The sequence below is a fragment of the Castor canadensis genome, chromosome X (assembly GCF_047511655.1).
Source record: "Castor canadensis chromosome X, mCasCan1.hap1v2, whole genome shotgun sequence".
NCBI classification, from domain to species: Eukaryota; Metazoa; Chordata; class Mammalia; order Rodentia; family Castoridae; genus Castor; species Castor canadensis.
The window spans coordinates 97,505,891-97,516,523 of NC_133405.1; the positions used below are offsets into that span (position 1 = coordinate 97,505,891).

At 42.5% G+C, this 10,633-nt stretch overlaps 1 pseudogene; it reads right to left on the reverse strand.

Annotated features, from left to right (window-relative positions):
- Nucleotides 1-890: 890 nt before the first annotated feature.
- Nucleotides 891-2,445, reverse strand: LOC109675350 (E3 SUMO-protein ligase ZBED1-like; annotated as a pseudogene).
- Nucleotides 2,446-10,633: the final 8,188 nt, after the last annotated feature.

A 10,633-nucleotide genomic window follows, 5' to 3' on the forward strand; every position in this document is an offset into this window, starting at 1 on the left:
GTTCTACACAACCAGGCATAAAAAGTGAGAGATGCTGTCTGAAAAAAATAACTAAAGCATAAAGGGCTGGAGGTGTGGCTCAAGCAATAGAGTGCTTCAAGTGCAAGGCTGAGTTCAAACCCCAGTGTCACCAAAAAATGTAGTTGGAAAACATCTTCCAGTTTCCCTGAATCATTGGGAGCAACTCACAATGACGTAGTCCACCCCACTATGGTAAAACAACTCCATTGTAAGTTTCTGAAAATCAATCACCCTCTACATCGAGTTTTGAAAGAGAGTTCAAGCATTCTTTCCTAATCAAGTTTATGCTAAAGAACCAGCAGAGCGCAGGTTTAAAATCAACACTTTCACAGAAGGGCTTTATTCTCACCCTAAGGGAAAAAATGTTTCTCATGAAATTACACCATTTGGGCATCAAAAACAAAAGAATCACAGGCCCCATGAGCTGCCTGTCTTATAAAGATGACATTTACAAAGTGAATGTGGCAAAGGGTAGGGAGAAGACTTCTTGCTGGGAACATCGCCAAAAAGATACACACTCACCTGCAGTCTTTGTTTCTTTTTGGCTCTTTTATAAGTGCCAGCAATTTATACTCATTCACAACACTTTCCACTCAAGATAAAATTCGTCTGTGTTCAAGAAGGACATGTGGCTCAAGAAGAATTTCATCCAAGTTTCCCAAAAGCAAGGTTCTGGCTTAAATTAAAACATTATTACAGAGTTCACTCATCTACACATAACTCAGAGCCACAGAGGGGTCTTCATTGAGGTCAAGTATCTTCCGGGATGTGAAGTTCACATGGGTACGCTACTCTTCCTGCTCCTCCACGCCACTCATCTGGCAGAAGGTAGAGGGGGCTGGCTCCTAGGATGCAGGGTAGATTTTATCCTAGGCCAGTGTACAGTCATTGTCTTTGACCTTGTCTAAAGGCCTTTGGCCTCTTCCACCATGCAGTTCTTCCACCTCCTGCCTCTTGAAGGTAGACAGAAAGGACATGCTCTTACAGTGAGTGTCCAGGAAAGTGACCACACTCAGAAACATGTAGATCTTGGGAGTCTCCTGGTACATATTGGATAGCTCCTTCACTGTGACCTATTTGGCCATACTGCTCTCCTTGAGTCAGTCTCCTTGATGTTGAGTGTAGCATTCAGGAACATGAGCAGCAACAGCTTGACCATACTGATGGATGGGTACTTGGAGGTGGACAGTATCTCAGTCACCTGCTAGAAGGGTTGCAGGAGCTCCACTAGCCCCTCAATGGTGATCCACTCAATGGCCTCCAGCATTAAATTGTGGTTGTTGCTATCTTCCCCCATGATGCTGGCAATGACAAATTGCTGCTCCTTCAGATGCTGGAACATAGCCAAGGACATTCCCTACCAGGAGACCCAGCATGCACTGGTGAGAAGTTTCAGAAAACCACTAGAAGTATTCTACAAGTTTGCAGAGGCAGCCCAGATTGGGGAACTGGAAAGCACGCTGGATGTTGGCATGACACCTGTATCCAGCAAGGAATAAACTTTCACAATGTCCTTCCCATAGTCCATGGTGGCCCTGAAGACCTTGCTGCTAATGCCCCTTTTAATGAAGACCTCATAGAGCAACTGTTTGATGGTTTCTGCTGTGTTCTCCTTGGTCACTTCGAATGTCTTCAGACACCTGGAGCTCACCAACAGGCGTTAGGAGAGCCGACACCCAGGAATGGGCAGCCAGCACCATGTAGACTGAGTTCTGGTTTTCACTCCTCCTCATGTTTATGGATATGTGGTAGCATGAGGCGTTGGCCAGCTTCTTCAAGATCACCTCCCAGATCACCCTGTACTTCTCAGGGATGGCTTTGGTGGAGAAATATTTCCTGCTGCAGAACTTGTACCTGGGGTTAGCCATCTTTAGAGCATTTGGAAGGTGGGATTGTTCATGATGGAGGCCAGGTATAGCCCCTCACACACTGAGGCCCAGGATAGTGACCGGGAGTTCCTGTTTTTCTTGTTCCTGTAGCAGTGGCCAGATTTCATGAAAAGGGGGTCCTGCATGGCCAGTTGAGACAATAAGGACTCGGGCTTGGTGGTGAAGACTTCTGCCATCTGCTCTGTGTTGTTCTTGATGAATTAGCAGAACTCCTCAGAGTGACTCTTTTCTAAGTGGAAGGACAGGTTGGAGGTGTTTCTGGGATAGGCATTCTGGTCCATGCACACTCGGCAGTAGATTTTCTTCCACGGCAGGATGCATCCTTCAGTGTTGTCATTAAAGGCAAAGTACTTCCAACACCTTGATCATTTTATTTACTTCTTTTTGGCAACACTGGGGTTTGAACTCAGGGCTTCAGGCCTGCTAAGAAGGTGCTCTACCACTTGGGCCACTCTGCCAGCCATCACACCTTGACCTTGGTGCAAGGTTTGGCCACTAACTTCAGGTCTGCCTGGGAGCTATATAGGCCTATCATGGAAACTGGCCTGAGTTGGGGAGAGAAGTCTCCCTGGGGTCTCCTGCATTTCAGGGACAAAGGGGAAATGATGCTGGAGGTGAGGTGCTAGGCGCGCGTTCACTGTCAGTCCTCAGGCGACAACCAGGTAGAACCACATGAGGTCTGGGGTTCTGGACCTGGGGGACATAGCTATCCAGAGGCAGGAGGAGGAGGGGAATGCAGGCTTCTCAGGATGAGACCCCTGTGGGAAGGCCCAATCCCATGCAGGTTGGACAGGGGAAAAGAGTCAGCCATTATTTCTTTAAATACTTCTCTGCGCATTTCTTTATCCTCTCACCTCTGGTCCTCCTGTTATGCAAAGGATAGTGTGCTTAATTATGTCCTACATTTATTTGAAACTTGTTCATTGTCCTTTATTTTCTTCTGTGTTCAGATTGTGTAATCTTTATAATTTTATCAGTAAGTTCATTGATTATTTCTTTTTTCAGCTCAAATCGATTGTTGGACCTATGTGGTAAATTTTTCATTGTGGTTACTGTGCTTTTCAACTCCAGAAATTCTATTTGGTTCTTTTATCATTTCTATCTCTTTACCAATTTCTCTGTTTCATGAGATATTGTCATAACTTCTTTGCTCAAGCAAGGTTTCCATTAGTTCTTTGAAATGTTTGTAATAGCTGCATTAAAGTGTTTGTCTACAAAGTCAATATCTGGGTTAACTTAAAGACAGTCTCTATTTGCCTGTTTTTCCCCATATATGGGTTGTACTTTCCTTTCTTTGCATGTCTCACAGTCTTTTGTTAAAATGGACATTTTAGATAATTTAGTGAAATAACTCTAGTACTGATATTTCCTTCCCCTTACAGGTTTTTATTGTTTGCTTGATTGTTTTGTGCATAGTTAGACTATTAGACTATTTCAATGAAGTCTAATGCAGAGCCCATCTGCATTCTTTGGAGTACAGCTTTAGGGCTGCACACAGTATCCTAAGTACCAGGCATGACTGTGATTTCAGCCGGGCTCATCTTTGACTGTCTCTTTCTCTGATGTTCTTCTTAAGCTGGCTAGTCTGCTTCTCTGTGAGTATTCTACCAACTGTTAGCCTCTACTAATCTCTACCTGATTCTTCTGTTGTTTTCAACAGTGCTCTGCAGCATGAATCAGGTCCAAGTCTGATCCAATTGTAGCTGAGTTGCTTGGCAGAGACAGACTATAACCAGTCTTTCAGGCTTGCTCAAATCTATGTCCATGAAGAATTTCTGCATTATGGGTCAGGAGGTAGGAAGTTGGGTGAGGGAAGGGGAATGCATTGCTCCTCTTCCCTGGATGGCCACCCAAAACCCCTCCACAGGTGGTATGTATGAGTGTGCATGCACACATGCACAAGAAGCACTAGTGCCACTCCAGCTGTTGACACTGTTAGAGTGGATCTTTCTAGAACTCAAAGTGGAAGGATGTGATCTGCAGTTTTCACTGGACACTGATTCTACCAGGAATAAGTCTTTCTCTCTGGAAATATTGGAGCCACTTCTTGACTGCCAAGTGCAATGGAATGTATCTCCCATAATACGGAGCAGGAAATGGGGACTATTCTGTTCAGCCACCCTGCCTGCATCCTCCACACATGGTGGGAGATGAATGGTTGCTTCTGTCACTCAACATAGGTCTTAGAAATAGAGCAATAGAAAATGAGTCCTGACAATATTTATCAGTTGCCAAAAGCACACAAAATAGTTCTTCCACCTCAGGGATCCAGGAAGATAAGAATTACAATTTAGCAGTCAAGCCTGCTCAAACAGTTCTGCATGATGGAACTGCCAGGGATGGCTGCAGTATCTAGCTCATATGCCATGACCTCCCACTGTTCTTATCAAGTTGCTGTACATTTTTCTAAAATAAATGTTGCTGAAGTTTTTGTAAGCCTTCTCCAGAGGCTTTGCTAATTTTGACCAGCTTACTGGATGCTTTCCTTGGAAGATACTCCCTCAAACTCCTTACTTAGCCTTTCTGGAAGTTGGAAAATCCTTTCTTTCCTTTCATAGCCACCAATATAGAATGAGTTGTTTATATTTAGTGTCTCAATTTCTCTTTTCATTCTTTCCTCAAACTATTGCAGTCTGGCTCCTGCCTAATTTCACAGGAAACTTCAGCAGAATTTGACATTGTAGGCCAATCACTTCCTGCTTTTTTAAGTGCTAGGGGATGGACCCCAGGGCCTTGCACATGGTAGACTAGCACTCTATCACTGAGCTACATCCCTATCCTCCAAGCCCCTGGAACTCTTTCTCTCTCTCTCTCATCTTGTTCTTTGTGATGTCTTTGTCTTCTGAGTCTCCTTCTACTTCTCAAACCATACTTTCATAGTCTATCTTTTACATCCTTCTTTTTCAACTTCCCCTCAAGTACTGGGTTCTCCTGGAGTCTCTCATTGCTTCTTCCTCTGTAAACTCTCCCTTTTGTTTTCAAGTACTGCTGATATTAAAGTTCCTCTGGAATTGACGTCTGTACAACCTTGCCTGAGGCTTTAGTATTTGTTCATCCAAAATCTTGCTAAAAATCTTCACACAGCTATTTCCTGGGCTCTTCAAATTCGACATCTACAAACAGGTTTCATCATCTATGTACACTACACCTGCTCCTTCTTCTGTATTCTTAGTTTCAATGAATTGTACCAATATCTACTTAGTCCTTTCAGACAAAAACCCATAAATTGTACTTAACTTCTTTTTTCTTTATTTTCCCCTAATTTCAATAAAGTCTATCAAGTACAGTTGATTTGATCCCTGGGCATCTCTGAAATTCATTCTTTTGTCTCTAGTCTTCCCAATCAAGCTTTCATTCAGCAACAATTATGACTTGCCTTGACCTAGTGGTCTCCATTTTGTAGTCTAGCCACATCACCTCCCCATCCTTTACCCAACTGTCTGAATGACATATCATTAACACACAAATGATGTTGTCACTACATTTGTCAAAAAAAAAACCTAGTGACAAATTTCTGTGTCCTATATATCTCTTCATGACTTAATCCCTGACTACTTACCTAGTTACATTTCTTACTAATTCTTGCCCTCCTCCATTCCTTCTAATCATGTGTCCAAAACTACCAATTCACTTTTAATCAACTGCTTTTCTGTTTTTGATTATATTTCTGTTGCTTATTCCAAATGCTACTGAGCAAATGAAATAGGCTTTTGGTTGCTTCCTCATCTTTTCAGAAGCTCTTAAAATTAAGAATATCTCACTTACATCTCTTGACTACATGGCAGTATCTCCAAATTCTTCAAGACGCACTTACAGTATCAACTCATTTTGGTGCCATCTTTGACATTCTTTCAAAAGATCTTTGGTATTCCAAGTACATCGTTGGTGTTTGGATCCATGAGGCCTAGCTCAACGTCTAGCATATAACAGGTCTTCTGTAAATGTTTACTGATCATAGTTATCACCTACCAAATTTCCTTTATGTGTAGGGTTCCCCACTATTGCTTTTGGGGGGGTATCTGCTAGTGCAATCCTGTCGGTATCACTACACAATTTGTATTATTATAATCCTTATACTATGGTATGAATATGGGTTGTCCCATCTAAAACTTATGTGAAATTTAATTGCAATTGTGATGGTATTGGGAAGTAGGAAATTTACAAAGATATTAGGCAATGAAGGCTCTTATGAATGGGTAAATGTCACTGTCCTAAAAATGGGCTCATTTTCATGGCAGTGGTTTCCTTATAAAAGAGTGAGCAAGTTCAGCTCCTTTCTTTCACTCTCTTCTACCTCCCACTATGGGATGACACAGCCAGAAGGCTCTTGCCAGATCTACCAGCCTCTCAGTTTTGGACTTCCCAAGCTCAAGAAATATGAGGAAATAAATTTCTGTTCATTACAAATTATCCAATGTCATATATTCTGTTATAGCAGCACAAAAGAGACTAAGTCAGAAAATTGCTACTGAGAAGTGAAACTATTTAGCAATGGAAGACATAATGAAGATGTGGAAGCAGCTTTAGGATTGAATAGGCAGAGGCTGGAGGAGTTTGGATGAACAAGCTAGGAAAAGCCTCCATTGCCACGAACAGAGCATTAAGGCTGCTTGTGGTGGAGGCTCAGAAGAGAAATGCTTTAGGGAAATTCTGAAACTTCTTAGAGATTATTTAAGTGGCTGTGACTGGAATGCTAGTAGAAATATGGACAGTAAAGGCTATCTAATTAGTTCTCAGATGAAATGAGGAATATCATATTGGAAGCTGGAGAAAGGGCCATTGTCACTATAAAGTGGCAAAGAACTTGGCTGAATTGTTTCCATGGAAGGTAGGATTTAAGCACAATGAACTAAGGTGTCTGATAGAAGATATTTCTAAGCAAAATATTTCAGAAGCTTCATTGTTTCTTTTAACTATATTCAGTAACATGATAGAAGAGATAAATTATTTACATATAGAATTTAAAATTAAAAGGGAAACAGAATGTAAAAATTTGGAACTATCTAACCAGACCATGTAAAGAATAATAAAGTGTATTTAAGTGAGAATAGCAAGGGTGTGTCCAAACAACCATTTGCTCAGGAAATTAATATGGCTAGAAGGAAGCCAGAAGAGATTCATCAAGACAATGGGGGAAAAGACCCCAAAAGCATTTCAGAGATCTCCAAGGTTGTTCCTTTCACTACAGGCCCAGAGTTCTAGGTGGACAGAATGGTTTCGGGGATTAGGACCAGGGTGCCCTCCACTGACTTTTTGCCCAGAAGCCACTTGGGGACTCTACTCTTCACATTCCAATGCAGCACCCTCCAGCCACCTTTGCCATGACTTAAGCTGGCTCAGGTGTGACTCGGGCTTCCATGGCAGAGGGTGTAGATGGTAAGCGTCGGTGGCATTCATGTGGTGCTAATTCTGCAGGTAAACAGGGTTCTGAAGCTATAGGAGCATGGTTATTGCACCTAGAGCTTTGAGGATGCAGAACTCAGAGGATTTATCAGACACCCGAGGACCCAGACAGAAGCTCACTACAGAGGTGGAGCCACCACAAAGAATTCCCACTTAGGGAGGTGCCTAGCACAGTCACAGGGGCAGGGCCTCCCCAAAGATTGCAGAACTACAGTGCTTGTGTTCTGCAGGACATAAGAGAACATAAGCTTGCAGGACTTACAAAGACTCTTCTCCAGGTTGAAGACTGAATGTTGTTTTCCCTGTTGTTTTTCGGATGTACTTGGAAACTGTTACTCCTTTATTATTTCCTTGCTTTTGGGGAGCAATAGGAAATGCCTGCCCCACCTATGCCTGCCCCATTATTGTAATTTTGATAGTAGATAACTTGTTTAATTTCATAGGCTTACATCTGGAGGGGACTTTGCCTCTGGATAAATCATGCCTGAGTCTCGCTCATATCTGATTTAGATGAGACTGGACTTTGGGCTTAAGAGTTGATATTGGAATAAGTTAAGGGTTTAGAGGCTATTTTGGTGGAATGCAAGTATTCTGTAAGTGACAAGGATATATGGTTTGGGGGACAGGGGAAGAATGCTATGGTTCAAATGTGGTTTGTCCTCTCCAAAACCCATGTTGAAATTTAACTGCCATTAAAACGATATTGGGAGATGGCACTTTTATGAGGGAATTAGGCCATGAGGGCTTTGCTCTCATGAATGGATTAAAGCTGTTTTGAGATGGGTTCCTTATAAAAGGATGAGTTCAGCATCTCTCTCTCTCTCTCTCTCTCTCTGTCCCTCCCTCCCCACTTTTTACCCTTCTGCCATGGGATGATGCAGTAAGAAAGCCCTCATCAGACACTAGTGCTTTGATTTTGGACTCTGCCTCCAAAACATTGAAGAAATACATTTCTATTCATTACAAGTTGCCTAGTCTTAGATATTCTGTCATAACAGCCCAAAATGGACTAAGGCACACTGTTTTATACATAAAGAAGCTGAGACACAGAGAAGCAAAGCACCGTGCCCAAGGTCATATGGCTGGTCAGTGGCAGGGCCAAATTGGAACCCAGTTCTTTAGGACTCTGAAGCTTGCACATGATAAAAACTTCTGGGGATGTAATGAATAGCATAAAAAGGCCTAGAATTCCAGAGATAGAATGCATATACAGAGAACAGTAAATATTCTGGCTGGGTTGTGTTCTTGTAGAAGCTAGCAGCAGAGGAAGACATCTGAATGCAGATGGCCCAAAATGCCAAACAGTGATGAGTGAACTTTATTCAGGAGACATACATTGGAGCGGCATGATGGATGTGTCCTTTTGAGAATATTAATCAAGTGCCACTGAGCAAGATGGACTTGAGAGCAAGACACTGAAGGGTGGGAGTCAAGTCAGGTGTATGATGCCGCTCGGGGGGAATCTTGTTCCTCACCACCTCTTCTCTCCTTCTTCTCAGCAGGTTTTTCCCATCCTTTTCTTCAGCCCCTCCACTGCCCCAGTTAGCTATACTCTGAGCAGCAGTCCTTTATTGAGAAAGCTACAGGGCTTAGGTAGGAATGCCTTTTGTTCTGGGCTCTCTACTGCCAAATTTATTTCTAGCTGGCCCTGTCCTGTCCTCACTAGTAATAATAGCTACCATTTTGTGCACTTACTATCTCATGTAATCCTTAGAACTACACTGTCAGAAAGGTTTCATTATCCTCGATTTGTAACTAAAAAAATTGAGGCTTAGAATGGTTAAACACTTGTCAAGGTCATCAGAGTTTGGATTTGAACCTATGGCAGTTTCATTCCAATATCCTCACAACTACTACAGTCCAGGAGTGAGTGATGTCTGCACCACTCTCCCCCTTGGCTCCATTCTGTCCATCTCTCCCCACTTCCTTGGGGTCTCTCTCCAACAACTATCCTCTGTCTTTCTCCTATAGATTCAATCTCCCTATTTCCATGGAGCTTTTCCTCTTAGGGAATATATCCCCTAAAGTTTCATCTACAAACAAACAATACCGAATCAACAAGAGTCAATTTGACCCATGGTTCCCCCCATAAACATATTTCACGTGTCTGTAATGGGGGGGTGGATACTAGGGGTTAAACTCAAGGCCCTGCACATGCTAGGCAAGTGCTCTACCGCATTCCCCAGCCCTTTTGTTTTTCTTTCATTTTTGGGACAGAGCCTCACTGCTATTTTTGCCTACTTTTCCTGGGCTGGCCTCCAACTTGCAATCCTCCTACCTCCACCTCCTGAAAAGCTAGAATTACAGGTGTACCCCACCATGCCTGGTCAAGTGTCTCTAAATATTTGTCTACGTTGTCTCTCCTTCCTCACTTGCTACACTGAAATCTGGTTTCAGTCTCTATGCTACATGATACCACGTGTTCTAGAGTGGTATTTTTCAGTCCTCATATTACCAAGTCTCTCTGTTTCCAGTACATCGTCATCTGTTGTCTAGAAAAATCTCCTTTGTCTACTCTTGTCATCCCTAATTCAGTCTCCACATTAGCTGTAAAAGTGAACTTTCTTTTTTCTTTCTTTTTTTCCTTTTTACTTTTTGGGGATGCTTGGGATTGAACTCAGGGCCTTGCACTTGCTAAGCAAGCACTCTACCATTTGAGCCACACCCCCAGTCATTTTGTTCTTAGTTGTTTTTAAGATAGGGTCTCATACTTTTACCTAGGTGAGCCTTAGACCTTTATCTTTCTACCTCTACACCCTGAGTAGTTGGGATTACAGGCATGTGTCACCATGTTTAGTCCTTATAAGAGTCCTGTTTAGAATCCTTTAATTAAAATAGAGATCCACATAATATGTATTACATGGTTCTTGCACAATCAGGGCCCTTGTTTAGACTTAGCCTCATCTTCCCCTTCCCCTTCCTGTGTACTCTAGGTTACAGCTTTGCTTTTTCATACCCTCATGCCTTTACATGTGCTTTGCGCCCTCTGTTTCATGTATTTCTTCTCCTTGGCCACTGGTTGAACTTCTCTTCCTTCAAGAGTCAGTTCAAATGTAATATCCTTTGTACTGCCACTCCTGACTCATCTCCCTACAACTTCTCCATTGCTACCTCTTCCCTGCGTCCCAATCTCCCAGACACAGTTTGCTGCTTTGCCCTCTATTCTCACAAAGTGCTTTCAAGAGAACTAATAAATTCCAATAATATCATCATTATATGCCCCCAAAGAATGAGACTGCTAATTCCTCAAAGACAGAAACATGGCTGTAAACATTTTTGTATCCACATAAACTGGCTTATACTATGTGCTTAATGAATGC